The sequence below is a fragment of the Neophocaena asiaeorientalis genome, unplaced genomic scaffold (assembly GCF_003031525.2).
Source record: "Neophocaena asiaeorientalis asiaeorientalis breed wild unplaced genomic scaffold, Neophocaena_asiaeorientalis_V1.1 scaffold149, whole genome shotgun sequence".
Classification (NCBI taxonomy): Eukaryota; Metazoa; Chordata; class Mammalia; order Artiodactyla; family Phocoenidae; genus Neophocaena; species Neophocaena asiaeorientalis.
The window spans coordinates 2075483-2095383 of record NW_020174442.1 but is presented as its reverse complement, the minus strand read 5'-3'; the positions used below and the strand labels follow the sequence as shown (position 1 = coordinate 2095383).

The following is a 19901-nucleotide window of genomic DNA, read 5'->3' as shown; positions in this document are numbered from 1 at the left end:
TCACAGAAGTGGTCAACAAAATGTGAAACCATTTCCTTTTCACACAAAGAAAAATGAATATAACTTATCGGTAAGTTTGACATCTCAAGTATTTTTCAACAAGATAACCAGCAAACCTCTGTGAGGTTTCATGGTCCCTTCTTAACGTTATACAAAATATCGTATGGCTTCTGCTATATGGTGTATTAAAGGTTTGTTTTTATAAAATTAACTACAAAGTAGCATCCTGCAGCATTTTGTGTTCCTCTGGCTTCAACAACTTGGCCGCACTAGCTTGCTTATGAATGATACAGTGAATGAATTTCTCTCTTGTAACCTTACCCTACAATCCTTCTCTAAGGAACAGCTGCCGTTTTAAGAGGAAATGCTACTTAGGTTTTTTCATAAAACATTTTCATTAAGATTATGAATAAATCTCATCTAGTGGTGGCTCACCAAAAAGAAGCACTTAGTATATTTCATCGGTAAAAGAGAAATGAACAAATACAATAGGTTAGATCTAACATCTTACCAATGTAGAACAAGTCTTTTGCTCCCCATAACTTGTTCTAATATGGTATTTGCTTCTTCACGATTTCAGCAGTATCTTCAATAATACTTTCAGCAGCATTTTAACAAAGAAACTCATTTTAGATAGATTATTTTTAACATATCTTATCTGGTCTTATATTAGGAGGAAGAACAAGTGTTTCCTAAAGATATGTAGCTTTTTAACTTTTGGGTACAAGTAAAAAACGTCAAAAGAGGTTCAAACCACCTTTTAGTTTGATGAAATTTCATAAAGATTAGTAGGTGAATTTAAACATTGGTTAAAAAACAGTTGCAGAGGTTATCCTCCATGTTTTGCTAATCATGGTACCTTCATATTATCATTAGGAAATTTCTCAAGGCAAAGTATACACCTCCTTCTAAAGTATTCATTCTTAATGACAGTAGATGTAAGTCTGTATTTCAGTTATTTGTCTTGATAATTTTGAGATCTGAGGGTTGATTTCTGATCAGAACTGATTGTACCGTTGTTTTTAACTCAACACAGCTAACAAAGAGCCTGTCCTAGAATGAAGTGTCAGCTCTTCCATCCTCATGTTGCTCCCTTGTGATTGCTTTCACAATTAGTGATATCTTTAATCCATATTTTGTTTTTGCCAGAATCTTTTTAAGCTACTTGCCCTGTTGTTTTTTTTGGGGGGGGTGGTTATTGTTATTGTTGAAAGCTAGTTTAATTGAAACTAATAATATTCCGCAGATTAACTTAATTGGACACATACAAATACAGTGCAACATGCTGTACACAGGTGAGGGGATCATTGTCAACGCTTGTATGTTGAGGGAAACTTACTCCTCCCTCAGAATATAGGGCCTCCTGACTTGAAGAACAGGGGAGGGTACAAATACAAATTCATCTATAGTAGTAAAATTTAATTTTTCTTAGTTTTGGAGTATAAAAAATGAAGAGACATTCTAGTACTTTTTTCCCATGCCCCATTGGTTTATCTTGGAAATTTCACTTTCTAAACCCTGATCTAGATAATCTCCAGTGCCATTTCCAGCTCAAAAATTAAAAATTAATGGACGTCCTGCTAGAAAGGTACTCTCATTGACTGCTCAAACAACTCTTAGATAATCCCCAAACTTATGTTTCCTGGTAGCTCTGGAAAAACCCTCCATCTACAAGTCTACTGAGTGAGGAATGAAGGCAGGTTGCCTGGGTGAGTCTTCTCCTGCTGTCACCTAGAAGAGAGCCTGGTTGAATTCATCCAGAAGAACCAGGTAAGGTCGGCCAGTGTCTGTCTCCCCATTAGCCTACATTCACATACTCCTCAAATGGACTGGCAGTTTTTAGCCTCCACAAACATTAGAACATGTGATTGTGATGTGTCTCCAGGCAAAATTATTCAGCACACACAAATTTCACTTGGAGGCCTTGACAGCTGCAAGTGGGAAGTATGTGATGGGGTCAGGTGTTCTCATGGTTGTTCTGGACAGCTCCATTTTGTGTGGGAAGAAGAAACAAATTGTATTCTATTATGTGGAAGGGCTAACTTTAGAATCTGTTAGCACCTGGATTATTTTCTTTGAATGTGGTTTTCTACATTTGCCATGCTGAGGGGCAGGAGCTCCAGAAGTCTAGTGTGTTCTCTGTGGCCAGTGGTAACAGTCATCTACCAGGCAGTGGGCCAGACAACCCAGTTCAGCGACCGAAGCCTATTTCAAGAGTCTGAAAGGACAGATATAAACATCTAGGGGAAATTATTTGTACAGTGGCAAGACCCGGTTACCCTTAACTCTTAAGGGACTAACTTACAAGAACACAGGTAGGTTTTAAAATAAAGAAAGACAGGGACTTCCCTGGTGGTCCAGTGGTTAAGAATCCACGCTTCCAGTGCAGGGAACACGGTTCGATCTCTGGTCGGGGAACTAAGATCCCGCATGCTGTGTGGTGTGGCCAGAAAAAAGAAAGGAAGAACCAAAAGACAGTCTTTGGAATTTTGTCCAGTCAGATTTCCTCCATGAAAATTAGCTTCTCTTCTGTTCTTTGAAAACTCCCAAGAAGGAGATTACAAAGCCTCTAATTCCTTTCCTCTCACAACCAGAGTCTTTCATGAAAGCTAAGGATAAGTCACTCTTAGGAAATTAATCTTGATTGGCTATGTCTGTATTTGAGGACAGGATAGTGTAGAGACTATAGGTAACATTAAGGCTTTCTTTCTGAAGAAAGAAAGTTTTGTTGACAAAAAGAAAGACAACAAGAAAAATAAGCCTAAGTTGTTTTCTATATTTTAGAGATTCCACCAACATTATCTACTATCATCAGAAAGCCTAAGATAATAAAGGGTTGTATGTATCTCAGTTAAAATTATGTAATATGCTTTTCAGTAGGCTTTTTAGAAAGTGACAAGATGGCTCTTATAAATGAAGCTTTTATTTGTGTTACTTCCTTGCACACAGGTTTATAAGCACTGGTATTGTATTTCCTATATGAAGGGACAGAGGTTATTAACTGTGTGAATCTTGACTGGGTTCCTGTTACATGTTTGCATACTGGATTCCCTCTCTTTATTTTCCTGTGAACCTAGACCCTCCATACCCACCCCCATCCCCCCATTTATGCCCTTCTTGTGTTAAAGTATGAAACCTACTTTGGTTAATCTTGCTTGGAATTTGTGATTAGACAAATGGTATTTGAGCTCTTCCCTATAACACAGGTAAAAGAAACAGCCAAAATAGGAACTCAAACAGCCAACCAGTAACTGGTGAGCATTGCCCTTACAATTAAAAGTTGCCAACCAGAAAATTTTACATCTTTCTCCCTACAGAAAGGAAAAATAAACGGTCTTGAAAGATGAATATAATCATAGAGTATTAACACTGGAACAAGTCCATAAAAATGGTCCATTTTTTTGGTTCCTTTTCTAGAAGAGAAACATCAGGCTCAGAAAGGAGCCTGGGGACTTACTGCATATCCACCTCTTGTTAGAGGCAGAGCCAGACCCAGGCTCAGGGTTCTGACTAGGGTCAAAGAAGAATGGGGTATCTGGCCTTCTGGTCACTTACGTTGACATCAAAGAGAAAACTCATAGCAGTAACTAAAATTAGATAACCATTTTCATAGGGTGGTAAGGAGTTCTACATGGCACATAAAGATTTAAATATTTATTAGTTATTCATACATTTTTGAAATTAGAAAGGGATTTTTTCTTTTCTTCATGACATTTTTTTTTCTTAAATTCCATATATATGTGTTAGCATACGGTATTTGTCTTTTTCTTTCTGACTTACTTCACTCTGTATGACAGACTCTAGGTCTATCCACCTCATTACAAATAGCTCAATTTTGTTTCTTTTTATGGCTGAGTAATATTCCATTGTATATATGTGCCACATCTTCTTTATCCATAGAAAGGGATTTTTTCAAAGATTTTCAAAGCACAAATCTATTTCAGGCACTCCTAAATATTTTCTAGGATGTTCCCACCAACATCTGTCAACTGACAGAGGCCAAGAAAATGAGCTAACTTTATAGCTCACAACCAGCTTACTTCATCGTGGGCAAGAACCTGGCACACACAATGGTGCAGCCAGACCCAACTGCTGCATCACTTGTGTTTGCTTCAATCAGAAGCCAGCAGACCTCTTCCTGCCAAATGGAAACCACTCCCAGAATTTTCATTCCAGAGGGATGTCTGTGAGAGCTGTGCTTCTAACCCTTTCGAACATACCATACCTGGATCAGGAATAAAAATGTAGGCTCTGTGTTTAAGCTGGAGAAGGAATAAAGACTAAAAAACACTGTCAAAATACTTTCTTTTCATTGAGGCTCCAAACCACTCAGCTCACCTCTTGAAAGTTATAACCTGCATGAAATAATCCTAGTTCAAAGTGGAGTGTTTTAATCTGCATTAATGACCTTTGAAAAGGTGAGCCTAGGAAGGCCTCTGAGATTCAAGCAGTGAAACTATCTATGCAGGGTACATGGAATCCATGAGCCGGGGTACTCCTGTGAAGGACTCTGTGCTGGAAGTGAATGAATTCTCGGTGCTCTAAAGACAGACTCAAATTCAGTCATCTCGGCATGCCTCCATCTGCTCATCCAAATAACCGCCGGCTCTCTGTGCTTGCATTCAATTGCTTAATCTAGCGTGAGGGGATGGTTTCTCTCAGAATCCAAGGCTCCATCTTGGTCTGGCTCCCCCAAACAAAGTACGGGGCAGATGCAAGAAAGCAGTGCTTTTTTTCCTAGTTTTTTGTTAAAATTAGAATATGCAAATGTATGCAAAGTTAGGTATCTTCTGTGGTGAAAATTCCCACATATAAATATTAAATCTTCCTCATATTACCCCCAAAATAAAAAGCAACGGGATTCCCTAAAAGTGTACTTTTCTCCCATATCCATATATAATACTACTTCACATTTAAATATTAGGATAAATGAGATTTTAAGAGAATTCACTTTTAACTGGCTGCTTACTCCTTGTTAGGAATTTCAACCACCAGGTAAATCTATACCTATAACTGTATATAGCTGATTATCACTTCCCATTTATACTTCTAGAATGTGAGGGGTACCATTTTAATTGGTATTCAGAGGTCTGCTAATGTGCAGACCCAAGCAGTTCAATTATTTTGCCCAACTGGGAAAGTGAGTTATCTAGAAACAAATGGGAATGACAGATTAAAAGGCTATCCTTGTTAATACTTTCAAATTGGGCTAAAGTTAGTTATACCCTGTTGAGTTCTTCCACTTCTTAGGATGAACAATGCAGTATGCATGTCGAGACATATTGCTTGGGCCTCTAATCTTAGCTGTGACATTTCCTGTCTCATGTCCTACCATCAATAGTGACCTACTTGCTATACTATGTGACTTTCCAACTGGGTCTTTTAATGCTCACACATGGGAAACACAATTATTTTTATATTTAGCACAAGGTATAGCTGTGAAACATTTCAAATGATTTCTAGTTCAAGATATCCACACTAATCTTATTTGGTGGTAATCTTTTTTTGCTTTGTCATTTAGAAACATAATAATAGTTTTAACCCATTAAAAACAAAGCTTTCACCTTTTTTAAAAAAAAATGTGAAAATGCCACACTATGTCAGTATCTAATAAATTGAAAACTAATGAGCAGAAAGTAAAAGAATCATGTCCTAGTTACTTATCTTGTTTGAAGAACTGGACACAAATGATTCTTGTTGAAAGTGACAAGCAACAACACTGCTGGTATTATTTAGGTTTGAAATTCTTGGAAAAGTGAAAATAACTTATTAATGATGATAAAAGAGTAGACAAAAACTAACATTCAGAAATGCAACAGAAGTGTACAAAAAGACAGAGCCACAGGATTTGTTAGGTAAAACTAAAGCTCACCAAAAAACAGTGCACATTAAGATTACAAATACTGAGCAAGAAGGCCTTATAATACAACAAAATATGTCTGAAAGTAAGTCAGGAAAGTTGATTTGCTAGGCAAAGTAAAACTGTCATCCATAGTTTTATAATTAAGAAGAAAGCCATCATTGCAAATTTATGTGTGTATGTAACATAGCAAACGACTGTTTAAAATTTTAAGTCTCTTCTTGTTAGCTTTGATCCACAAACCCTAAAGAAATGAACAAAGGATCCAACACTCTAATGAGGAATACTTGTTCGATGTCACTAGTGAGTAAGCAAATTCCCAACACTTAACCAAATCTCCAAAACAGATGTCAGGAGTCTGCAATACACCTATTTAAGTGAATTTCCAACTCTGTGGCTATACCAGCTCAAAAGCAGCTGCTTTTGTGAATCATAAAGGGCCTTTCAAAGCACAGTGTTCACACATGGGAAAGCACATGTTCTACTTTGCCTCTGCCAAAGAAGCCTCACTGCCACCCCCGAAATCCTTGGGAAATATTCCAGCAATGTGTGTGCACCCATTATGGATTCTTTCTCATTGCTACTGCTTTTGCTATACATTTTCTATAACCTCATGCTGTTTCCCACCCACACAGCTTAGAAAGAAAAAAGAAAGAAAGAAGGCTTTCTTGAGCCACAAAAAGGCCAATCTACTGTATGTGAAAACTACCCTATCAAAGACAGGCTCTCAAGAGCTTATATAGACCATGCACCTGTCTAACTTTAGTAGTAATGATACGCTGACCCAGCCCTTTAATTACTGATCTCATTGTCACCTGGATCCTGATGGCCTCTTACCCAATCACACACCCAAATCTACCCAGGTTATAAAGTGAGGAAGAAAGGGGTCCCTGCCAGGATACACATGAAGGAACAGCATCAAAACATCCTCTTCCCTTTTTTTTTTTTTCTGACTTGTCTCTGATATAAAACAAAAACAAATGGAAAGAACTAGATTAAAAATTACTCTCAAATGCAGATGTATTCTACTCACCATAAAATTTAGATCTGCTTTTGGAAATCTGATATGGGGAGTGTAGCTGAGAAGTGTACTTCATAGTAAGCGACTCTAATAGGTTTGTGTGGTAGTGGAACACCAGAAGGCAGAAAACAGCATCAAGTGGATTTAGACTGATCCTGGGCACAGACACTGTAGTTTGCGAGGTCACCTGGGGAAAGATCTGGGGAAGATGAGCAGGTAGGAGGGAAATGTGAAGTTCTTGTCAAAGTTGAAATGATGATTTATTTAGTTGAGTGGTAAAGTCACACTGCAAGCCCCAGAAAATAATGGCTCACAACATATTTAGCAAATGACATGGCAACCCACACAACTACAGGGAAAGAAAAACCACACAAACGCACGTACTTTAATCGAGAAGGTCCTGAGCTGAAAGCCAAAGAAAAGGGACTTTGGAAGAAGGCTCTCTGTTTCATTTCTGTCAATCCCATCCAAATTAATATGTGAGGTAAAGCTATTTTTCAATTTGCACCTTCATAATTACTTCAGAATAATTAACAACACAGTTCTAAGAATAAATCATTTTAGTAGATACCTGAGTGCAAATGAAAAATTGTGTGTAAGAGAAAACAATTTTATTTTAAGTGAATTTGCCACTCCAAATTATCATGCAATTATTATTCTCCCAATTTACAATTTAGCTTTATATGTATACCTTCATTATTTTAAGCGTTTATGCCCTGAAATTAAAGGAGTTGGCGTCCTTAAAACTATAATCAATATAAAAACTAGAGTTAAGAGTATTACTCAAATTTCCCTCTTGGATTAAGCTCTTGAATTCTTATATAATAATTGTAGTAAGTCTATCTTGTTTTCCAAAAAACTTTGATATCTATATTTTATTTTCCCTCAAAGAGAGAAAGAAAGCAAGCAGGCTTTTTTAGTTCTCAAATTTTACAGGAAAAAAAATCTACAGCACGCATACTCAGCTCATTGACAATTATTACCTTACCTTATTCCTAGTGTAGGAAATAAAAGACTGACAATGGATTCTTAGAGATTAATACTTCTAAATATTAACTCCATTAACTTATTCATTTGATTGTTCATTCATTTTACATATACAGCCAGGGTCTCTGCCCTCATGGAACTTACATTCTAGTGGACGGAACAGAAAAAAACAAGTATACAAGTTGGTAAATTACATAAGATTGTTCAAATACCATACTGGAAACAAAAATGGGACAGAAACAGGTAATTGGGTGGGCGCCCTAAACAGATTAGATGGAAGAGTCCTGGGACGTGCCTGTGACGAGGAACCCAGAATGGAAAAGAGGTTGTTGTTCAAATCGAGGACGTGTGATCCAAGCAGAGGGAACAGCAAATGCAAAGGGTCAGAGGTGGGAGTGAGACTGGCTTATTAGACAAACAGCAAGGAAGCTAGTGTGCTTGGAAAACTGAGTGAGGGCAAGAGGATAGGTGGCGAGGTCACAGCGATGGGCAGGGCCTGATCACTTAAGGCCCTACAGGCCACAGAGTCTTGAGACTGTCTTCCAAGGCAAAGGAAAGCCAAGGAACGGAAGGCACATGAGCAGATGAAATTGAGTCTCAATCTGAGCTTGCCCACTATGTGGCCTAAGTGAATCGCTAGCATCTCTTAGATGCTAAATTCCTCATTTATAAAAGGGCACTCAGTAAATAATGACCAGTTGCAATCATCAGTAATAATCATTATTGTTAATGCTCTGATATGTAAATAAAGTTAATAAAAAAATTTTACATTCAAATAGGCCTATACTGTAAAATAATATATCAGAAATATAGAATTATTGAGAAATAAGCAAATGGATCTTTTTTATTCAGTAAAGAGCATATTCTTATTGAGGACAAATAGACATAAATTAGTACATTCAAATTCATTAGGGCTTATTGTGGTTCTAATCAGAATAAGTATTGATCTTGGCTCAGTTCTGTCCTTAATTAGCCTGCATTTTCTCTCCTTGTCAACCTAGCCTTGTCATTTTGTATCCAGAAATGTGTAGCAATTCAGTGGTACCTACCAACTACAAAGCGGTCATAAGGGCGAATTTCACAGTTATTTTTCAAATCACAATGTGTAGTAGACAATTATAATTGCCTGACAGCATTTATTGCCCCCCTCACTTCCACACATGTATTTCTTCCTTGCTAACAGAATCCTGATTTTGTTCAAATTCTTCTCTTTCCTCCCTCAGGCAATGATGGAGATCCTCTTGCTAGTGAATGATTTAGAGATGGGGCATGTGATCCTGTTCTAATCAACAGAAGAAAAGGCAGGTCTTCTTAGATTCTTCTGGGTAATGTTTTCATACCCTTCAAAAGGAGAACCTCTGGAAGGGGGATCCATCTTCTGTGCTGTAGATATTGTCACGCTTGCAATGACACATCTGCACTACTGCAGCCGTCTTGCATAAAAGAAGAGCCAGTCTTAAGTGAAATGGTCCCTGAGGACAACAGTGGCAGAGGTGAAAGGAACCTGTATCATTGTCATTGTGTCACTGAATCAACCAATCCTGCTGCCTGCCCTGCATCTCTCATGAGATAATATACATCCTTACCGTGTAGGTCAATTTGGGATAGTCACCCAGAAAAGCCCAAGGGGAAAACACCCTAGAAATCACAACAGGAAGATGGTCCTTTGGCATGTGAAGCTGGTACCAAATGGCCCGTCTCGGGCTTTCCTAATCTTTCAAAAACTTTGACTTTCATCTCCCACTTGCCTAGGACATCTATTTTCCCCCCAAGACCCAAATAAAGCACAGCTCTTATTGGTCTTTTTTTTCCCATAAGGCTGCCAATTGTGAACCTTTATCTAATTACAAGAATATCAACAGAGAACACGTGGGACTAGCACAGATCCCAGGCACAGGCAGAAGCACTCCAGAGAGGAGGTGCAGTATTGTGATTTGTAGGCAGGAGGTATTCCTTTTCAGGAAGGAGGAACTACCATGATCATAATAGGACACTGCCTGTTTTTGTTTTAGTTATGTAGAGTTATTTTAAAATTAGGAAAATATTAGGAACCAGTAAAATAAAAAATCCATCTTAGAAAAAAGGCATAGATGATAACTGACTGTGTAGGGAAGGGATGCAGTGGGCTTATTGCTTGGGGAGCTGCTGGTGGAGGATGGGAATGAAGTAAAATGAAAGATTATATAAGCGTCTAATGATTCACAATAAGCAAAAAGGCAGTATGGCTTGAAACCAAAGTAACCATTCCAGTCTAATAAGCATTTTTGCTACAAGAAAATTATAGAATTATAAATTTAGTCCATAATGGAGAGCAGAAACTGTAATGCACACAGATTTCATAATTTTGTATAGTATTTGAGAAACATGACTTAGAAAATAGGGTGAACATTATAACTGGTGAAAATTTGCTAAGAGATCATAATTAAAACAGAATCGTAAATGGTGCCTTAGCTCTTGAAAGGGTCACTATCAGGATTCCACTTAATGTCTTCACTACTGATCTGCAGCGAAAATGGAAATTCGTTCAATGTGAGGACGGTGTCTAGCTGTGAGAGGCTGTCAGGGGCAGGAAAGTGGGAGAAAGATATCTGGAGGAGTTAGAAACAATACACTTTAAGTAGATCAGGAAAAACAACCTGAAACACCAAAAATAAAAATTAAATAAATGAAGGAGAGGAAACTGAAACTCACTGGCAATAATTCTGAAGGGAAACAAAAAAAATGACAACTGTTGACATTAGCTATAAGGCAATCACCCAGCCTCAAAAGAGAAACAGGCCAGGGTTTGTTAAAACAGCAAATGAAGAACTTAACAAAAGATGCATCAATTCATGTGTCCTGCTTTTAAAGAAATCAGGGTAGCCCTACCCCTCTTTTCCCTATTCTGTGTATGCCTGGTTTGGCTTTTGTAGAAAGCTTCATCTCCTTGGTTGTAATGAATATGTCTATTGCTAACAGAGATGTGTGATCTTGTTTCTTGTTGTTTTTGTTTTTTTAACTTACTAATTTAATTTATTTATTTTTGGCTGCGTTGGGTCTTCGTTGCTGTACATGGGCTTTCTCTAGTTGCAGCGAGCAGGGGCTACTCTTCACTGAGGTGCGCGGGCTTCTCATTGCGGTGGCTTCTCTTGTTGCGGAGCACAGGCTCTAGGCACGCAGGCTTCAGTAGTTGTCGCACGCAGGCTCAGTAGTCGTAGCTCGAGGGCTCTAGAGCACAGGCTCAATAGTTGTGGCGCACAGGCTTAGGTGCTTCGCGGCATGTGGGATCTTCCTGGACCAGGGCTCGAACCTGTGTCCCCTGCATTGGCAGGCGGATTCTTAACCACTGCACCACCAGGGAAGTCCCGATCTTGTTTCTTAATGATATAAAAGTGAGCAGGAGGTGGTAAGAGTGATTAGGCAGGTGGGGGGCGGTCATTGACAAGCGTGGGTAAAGTTGGTGAAAACTGAGGTTTTGTGAGGCTAATCACTTTTGCACTGTGTAAGGCTGTCAGAGCATGTAATATCCCAGCAAGCAGGAGCTGCATTATTGTGATCTTTTTCTTAGCACCAGAAAGACACACTGGAATGCTCTAGGAAATTTTTTTGAAAATGGTCAAAAATGCAGTTACTCCTGCAGGAAAAAGATTAATGGTAACACTGATTATAAGAGCTTTTATAATGTAGAGTTCTTACCTGAACAGAAGGGAAAGAGAATGTCAAAGAAAGGAAAACATTATTGGAGGGTGGGGCTAAATGAAGGAGAGAAGTTGAAATTAGGGAAACTTAGAAGGTTAAGGATGAGAACTTTCCGACTATGAGAACCTCTGTATGGGTAACATGTTCACAAAGGGTAAGAGGAAGAAGATTTGCTATTAGGGATGCTGAAAAGCAGATCTGAGAAAATGCCAGAGTCAGGCACCACAGGGAGAACCTCCACTGACTTCAGGGAAGGGTGACCTGTGTGTTGCACAGATGTTTGCCTCCACCCCTCACCCAAGCCTCCCTCAAGTCCTCCCAGGCCCCAGCTCCTAGGGGAAAGCAGAGCCCCAGGATATGCAGGGGCATGTGCTCCTGACTTACAAGATCCAAAAGAAACCAGTATTTGAGTCTATGACCTAATCTAGGGTGGCTCATCTTCTCTGCTGCCTTGAACATTGAAATAACTTTTAGATGTAATCAGTCAATTTTCTAGTGATATTTTCTTGGCAGGTATGAGAAGAAAGCACCTATGTTAAGTGAGGCTTAATCTCCCAGATGAGACAGAAGATAGGGGTCCTTGATCTCTTGCAGTCATTTAAAGCTCGTTAGGATCTAACATAAAAGGGCTATACTAATGGCCCTGACCTCAGGCAGTTATGCTTAACTCAGCTGATCCATAAACTCTACCTGGACACGTAGGCTGTACAACACCTCAGTAACCCAGCTCTGAGGTGAGAGCTGGTACTTATCGAAGCCCTCAGACTACATCATAAACCTGACTATGTAGGGAGACTTCCTGAACAAAAGGTGGTCTATCAATGAAAAATATTATACAAGTTAGTCTCTGAAATAAAAATCTGCTGGAATTATTTATTTATTTTAAAAAAGCTTTACTTAAACAAATACCAAGTTTCCCCATTCAGTAGCCTCTAGGCCCAGCACCATCTAGTTCTTCCAAGGCCCCCAAACCTCCCAAGGCCAAAGCTAGGTCATCACCTACACTGGATGGCAAAAGGGACCAAGCCATCTGAGACTTCAAAAGATGTGAGAGTAAAGCTGTCCCAAGTCTCAAAGTGGGGTCCATGAATCAGCTGCTTTGTCAAGATATGACAACAGGTATGGGAACATGGAGATGGCCTAGACTGGGTGTGGGGGGGAGTTGGAGACATTCTTGAAGACACAGCAGGGAGGCGGTGAGAGAAGAAGCCAAGTTAGGAATGGAGCAGAGACTCTGAACATGGAAGGGGCAGGCATGGATGATAGTTTTATGAAGTGTTAAGACTAGGGCTAAAGCAGAAAGTCTGGGACTATGATTCAGTTATTACTACCATGCAGACTTTTGGTGAATGTCCTGTGCATGTCCTTTTAAGGCCTTGCAGGTGTTCACCTGTAATTCTTTGTGGCCCCTAGTGCACCTAGCAACTATTTCTTGAATACTGTCTCTTGAGAAGCTACAAGATGACAGGTGTGGTCCCTGCCCTCAAGGAGCTCCCAGTCTGGAGGGGGGGATGACAGGATGTAAGGACTCTGCTGGCTGTATACAACTAGGCCAAAGAAGGGCATGGAAAAAGTTCCCAAAGGTGGTAATACTTGAACTGCATTTTGAGTTAGCTAAGCTGAGAAGAGGTGCTACCTATGATAGGTATTCAATTACTACTTGATAATTCATTTCTGTTCATTTTGATTTGTAATGATTACCTGGAAGATTGTTCAAGGACTAGGAGATAGTTCTTATCACCACTGTTTTTATTATTGTCAATCAAAAAGATAAACCTATCCATTTTAGCGCCTAGGGGTATAATCTGAAAAATACTATACCCTACCTTTGGCTGAGGTGAGGAGTGCACTTGTAATTTTTCTAATTACAAGACATCTTCTCGTTATACTTATTTCATAGCAAAAAGTTTTAAAAGCTTTTGAAAAGATCCCATTTTGTTCACTTGAAATGTGTTTGTATATTTTAGCATAAAATATACTTGGCAGCTGCTAACATAATCAGGTGGCTATGTCTTGCAAAAACTTGATTTCTTTTTAATCAAATTTTCAGAATCATACTGGCTTTCTTGCCAATACTGCAATAGTGAGCAATAAATACATCATTAGATCAATGGTGGTCTAATGATGGATTACTCAAAAGATAGTTCCAGCCAAGAAGAATAAGCCCAGAAGTCTCAGTGTGCAAAGATTAATAAAATATTGTTTAAAACATAGATACTGAGTTAATATAGCAGGGAAGAAAACACTGAAAAATACAACAGAGCAGCCATGGGTTTATAATGTAGCGATATTGATCATGGATTTTCCAAATAGTGTAGAGCAGCCACACTATTATATATGCCTCTGATTAGACTCAGAGATGAGAAGGAAAAAGTTATTAAAAAAAAGAAAGAAAGAAAGAAAGAAACTAACCAGGGGAAGGCCTGCTGCTATAATAAATTATTTAAAGCAAGCAGGGCTAGTAGGTTGTGAAGACAATATAAAAGAGAATCAATGCCTCCAAGAATCCCCAAACCATCAGCACCTCTATAAATTTCTTACCACCCTATCTGGCATTTTACTGGAGGTATTTATTTCCCACCACTCTCTCCATCCCATCCCAGCCGTGACCCTTCACTTTTTGCCGGTTCTTTTCTCAGAGCTTAATATTTGTCTTTCTTCTGTAACCCAGGATGCTGTCTTCAGTTATATTTCTCAGCTTGTATCAGAAAAGCGTCTGTAAGGACACAGATGAGTGAATCTGTCACTTCATTCATCTGGATCTTAAATTTCCCATAGAAACTGTGTTGGGAATATCTAATAAGATACATGTAACAACATGACTTTAATATTATCCTTCTTCTTCTTCTTTTTTCTTAATATTGTTATAGTTAAATCCACAAAGTTAAAGCTAGAGTAGAACTTCTATAGCTCAATGAGTGTTCTATGAGTAGAAGGTATTATTGGATCCAAAAAACCAAAGTGAATGTAGGAGCTTAAGGGGGCATTATAGAGGAGAAAGAGTCAAAATGGCTAAAATTTAAGTATTAGGAGCTGTTAAAAGGGCAGATTGATTTGAAAAATAAATTTTTTATAAGTAGATTTCACAATGGGAATAAGGGTATGGAAAGAAGGGCCAAAAACTTGAAAATAATTTGTCAAATTCTTTTTGCCAAAGAATTTTGCCAAAAGTATGCCGTGGCCAAAAAAAGGAAAAAAAAAAAAAAGAGTGAGAATTGTTGCTTAGAAGCTTGTAATGACCTGTGGCCCACTTTCCAGAAAAGTAGCATTCTACTGTAGTTTTTTAACTGGGCACAAATCAGTACCATTGTATAATCAGGGGCTGTGATTATACCTTAGGCTTTGGAAATTTTCTAGGTCCATCCAATCATGCAGAAGCTGGGCAAATAAAATATAAGCAGGTTCCTTTTGTCAGTGTAAAGACATTATTAGCAGCATAACATGACTCAATAGGCAAAGAGTACAGGTCTAAAATATTAGTCCCCCAAATTCTACATATAGGCTTTGCTCCCTTTGGGTTCTTTGACCTTTTGCGAATTACTTGCCATTCCAAGTCAAGCCTGGATGGTTAAGGTCAGGATCATTGAACCAATTATTATATATGGTGGTTAGCTTTAGAAAGAAAACTGTTCCAAGGTCACAGTCAATATAAAAAAAAAATTCTAAGAGGTGAAAAAAGACCTGTAGATGATATGAATGACTAAGCAAGAGTCTATCATCTCATCACGAAGCTAAATAAAAACAATTCAAAACACATGGGCAACGTCTCAGTTAGTGGTGTCATCTTTGAATGTGAAAGACAGAATCTAAATGGGGTTGGCTCTCGGTATCCACGGATGAGGAACCTGCAGATATGGAATGCCAACTGCACTCCGCAATTTTATATAAGGGGCTTGAGTATCCCCGGATTTTAGCACCTGCAGGGGTGGGGGTCCTGGAACCGATCCCCCAAGGATACTGAGGTATGACTGTATTATGATCCTTTTGTGGCTGCTGTTTGCTCATCTGTAACAAAGTGGGAAAAAATCCTCACACTCAAAGGATTGTTAAGATAAGCAATGTAAGTTGCTATAAACATGCTTGCCAAGTGTTCCTCAGAACATAAATTCCTCCATAAAAGTCCCACTAACTATCCAGTGGCCTGGAAGAATCTAAGTTCAGTGTCCCAGCCTATACAGGTCCTTTTGTCATCAGGGAAGTAAATATTCTGGGCACTTCTGACCTCAGAGATGTTATTTGTTTTTTAGGTACCTAGAGGGTAGAAAGAGGGAAGGACAACAACTTCTGACAGATCCTCTCTTTTTAAAACTTTATCTAGGGGTCTTACACTGAGAACTATGCCAGTCTGAGATGGGAGAACAGAATCCGAAGGTCAGTATCAAACTACATATAAAAAAGCTAATTGGCAATAATTAATACACCAGAATCACACTGATTTGAAAGGAGAGGCGGCAATCAATTCTCAACCCCTCTCCCTGTGATGCTAAGAAAATCTATGTATCAGATTAATTGGACACCTCAAAATACTTCTAAGATGACTTTCTGAAAATGAGACTCCCTGGGCCTCTGGGTAGGTGGCCTGAGACACTCTCGCGACCAACAGGCAGACCAGCTGCAGCTTCCCAAGGAGCTCCTTGACCTCAGATAAGTCTGTACTAGCCCTGCTGAGGTCCTAGCCCCCAAGTATTAGTGAGTAAAAGGTGGCTCTCAAGGACTGGGATTCTTCTACCTTTCAGGGAGAAATGCCCAACAATGTGAGTTAGGACTGACAAAGTTACCCCAGAGCACCCCAGGAACTCACTGGACTTGGAGTAGGGAATGGAACAGGCTGGGGTGAGGTCTCAAACTACCTTGCTTCCCAAGACAGACCTCCTTAGAATTGGGGCTAACCTGGTTAGGGGATTGCTAAGGAGTCCAAAAACACTTCTGAACACAGAACAAAAGGTACCATTGTTGAGGACAGAGAGTTAAAACATTAGCTATAAATTTCACATGGCTGGTAAATGCCACCTGGAAATTCTGGAACAATTCTTTGTTAAATCAACTCACAGACTGTAATTGTTCTTTTATATCATAAATACCATTCCAGCGTTTCTCAAAATATGGTGAGAGGATCCCTGACATCAGAATCACTTGTGGGTGCATGTTAAAGATGCAGATTCCTAAGTTCCACCCCAGATTTCTGAATCTCATCTTGGAGACTAGAGTCCAGCCCATGAACTGAATTTTTAAGGAGCAACCCAGTTGACTCAGGTGATCCATATCAAGGTAGGAGAATTATTGTGTCTACATAGTCCATCAGAAATGCAAAGACACTGATTAGGGATTAGAATATTTTCCCCCAATGTTTAAGTACCATAAAAATGAAAACAACACTTGTGATGAGTTCTTAAGAACCATTCCAGTATTTTCTACCCACATATAATAAACACAGTTATTAAAATATAATTATGAGCATAAAATTCTTGGGTAAAATATCAACTGTGCTTCTCAAAAATATTGCCTTTATTTTGTCACCAAAAGTAATTATGCTGTTAAAGGAATTTATAGTTTTTTAAGTATCAGTCAGTTTGCTGCAGGAAATTAATAAGCTGTTATACTCCTCCCATACCCTTTTAGTCATCAGAAGTTTTGTGATAAAGGCTTTTATTCTTATTATTTTTTAAACTATAAATTGTGATCCATTGCAACTAGTGATTAGGCTGAATATGAATTTATATTCAAGTTATAAATTCCTAAAAATACATTTCATTAGAATTACCAAGGCAGTCTAGAGCTAGTAGATTAAATAGCCTCTGTAATAAAGCTCTATTTACTTCTGTTAAGATTTTTTTTTTTGGGTGCAAAACAATTCAGTTTTAATGCATTCTCTTAAGAAGCAAAAGGAAACAGTTTCTGATATACAATGCTACTGCAAAGCAGTAAACCAGTGTTGCATGGTTATGTGACAAGCACCACATTTCTTTTCTAGAGGGATTTTTTTTTCCTTATATACTCCTTATATATATATACTTATATACTCCTTATATACTCCTCCTTCCCAAACCATGCCTATTAATTACTTCATAAAATACAGTTTGCCATTTCTGAAGAATCAAACACTCGTTTTCTCCCTCACCAAAAATCACACGTTCAGACTGAATTCTGAATGAAAATGGACTTGAGAGGCAGGCTTTGTTTATAGCATGTTGTTTCTACTAAGGGTTGCCCCCTACCCACGTTCCACCCTAGTGCTTGCACTGAAGTGTACATGTTATGTTTTAACAGATGGGCCGGCTGGCGGCTGCTGGGCTATAAAACAGGAACTGGGAATCTGCTTTGAGTGGTATTGAACTGAATGCTCGTAAAGTTCATGGACATACACTGACCCAGACAGACTAGGAAGATCCAAACATGCTTATACACACTCATCATACACCCCACAGAACAGAGGGTCCATCTCTCTACCCAGAGGAAGTTCAAGGCTGTTTCCCCCTCCATATCTCTATTTCATTCGCTTATCAATTTTATACACACACATATAAGTACACACATATGTAGGCACATCTACATATGCATGCATAGCTATATATCTCAATGTTTTTATACATCCTCAAAGATCAAAATATTCCCCAATTCTGTTGCCAAGTCTCTACCTAGTACTTTCAATAAGCTCTCATTCACATCAAATAAGAATTACAAGAAAATATTGCATTCAATTCTATTTAGTCCACACATAATATAAACTACATGTATGTAACTGCCCTAAAAAAAACAGCTCCTTTTACCCCTTACCAATGAGAGAGAGAGAAAAAAATGTATCCCAGACAGAGTCACAAACATAAAGTGTCAGGTTTAACCTTGTATCCTCTGCTGTCAGTTCCTGTCACAACTTCATCACTTAAACACACAGGTGCTCAAACAAACACCAACCGACCAGCCTGGTGGTCGTTTTCACGGCCTCTTCTTGGATTCCCTGAGGCCTCCCTGCACTGGGACAGTCACCAGTTACCCCCGGTCCTAACGAAGTCCTTTGGACACACCTTGCAGGTGGATATGGAGGTCTGAGCACCTCATGAGGGATGCGGATTCAAGTGCTAATAAAAAGTAATTACAAAGTTTAATATCCGCGCTGTCAATTCCTTTCAATAATTGCAAAGCTCTGAAGCCCCTGCTACGGAACCCGACTGGTCCTAAAGTTCTCTGACCCCTAAAGATGCACCCGGAGCCCGATGATCGCTGGCTCGGGCTACGCATCAGACATACACAGGACTATCTCGTCTCACCGACGCCGGCGCGTGTTAATTTTTCAGAAACCCGTCTTCAACCATCTAGGAATTGCTGTCTGCACGCCACTGGACTCGAAGGCCGCCCCTAGCGCGCGTGTCGCCGCTGCAGAGGGCCAGGGGACGCGTCCCCGGACCCCACCTAATGATGGCAATTACAACATGCCAAGTTCTTGCGAACGCAGAGCCGCGTCCCGGGCTGAGTTGGGACGCTTTGAAACAAGAAGTTCGGGAGTGGGGGTGCTGGCAAGGAGTGAATCCCGTCAGCCCTGACCTCCCCACAGCCGACACGCTCGGACGGACAGATCGATGCGCGCCAGGACGCGTCCAGTCCCCCATTTGCCGAACAGCGCGAGAGGGGCCGCTCCCCTTGCGCGCGGCGACTCACCCTCGTCGACGAGTCCAGATGGCAAACCGACGCCCCTGCTGCGGGTCCTGAATCCCAAGTTGCACCGAACCGGCGACAGCTCTCGCCCTAGCCCACCGGGGCACATTGGCTGCGGCAGGCACCTCGGAGGGAGCAGAAACCTGGCGGCCGCCCCGGCTCAACAGCTGCCTGGAGCGCGCTTACAATTCACGGACCTGCTCAGTGAATGAGACGGACAGCAGGGCTGAAGCAACCGGGCTCCGAAGGGAGGCGGGGCCGGGGGCATGAGGGGCGGGGTCAAGTAGGGGCACTCCCCGATGGGCGGGGCGCTCTTCAACGCGTGACTGGCGGAGCCCACAGCCAATCAGGATGGCGCCCGGGCCTGGGGCGGCCGTGGGCGGTGCCGAGCGCCCGGCTCCGCCCCGCCGCCGCTGTCCAATCGCCGGCAGCCGAGGGCTGGCAGAGAGACGCGCCCAAGGCTGGGAAGTTGGCTGAGGTGAGGAACCGGGGCTCTGGGCTGGCGCTGTGGGGGCGGCTGCGGCGGGATCCCGACGCCTCGGAAGGGAAGTGGCGGCCCCGGAGGGCCCATGTGGGTCTGGGGCGGCCCGGAGCCGCCGCGTGTCGGCGCGCTGTGGTGCAAGAAGCCCAAGCACTGCGCGGGCCAAGACTGGGTCGACACCGCCCACCCCTGGCGCCCTCAGATGGTGCGGAACTTGGCTCTAA

General features: G+C 40.5%; 1 protein-coding gene across 3 annotated transcripts in view; it reads right to left on the bottom strand.

The window, feature by feature from the left end:
- MARCHF3 (membrane associated ring-CH-type finger 3) overlaps positions 1-19445 on the bottom strand; it is a 150329-nt gene extending 130884 nt beyond the window's left edge. For 2 of the 3 annotated variants that reach the window (XM_024757186.1, XM_024757187.1), the window contains exon 1: positions 19200-19403. The gene's annotated coding sequence lies outside the window, so the exon portion shown is untranslated. Of the gene's footprint in view, positions 1-19199 lie in introns of all 3 variants that reach the window. The other variant, XM_024757185.1, reaches the window with a different exon arrangement.
- Between the last annotated feature and the right edge of the window lie 456 nt (positions 19446-19901).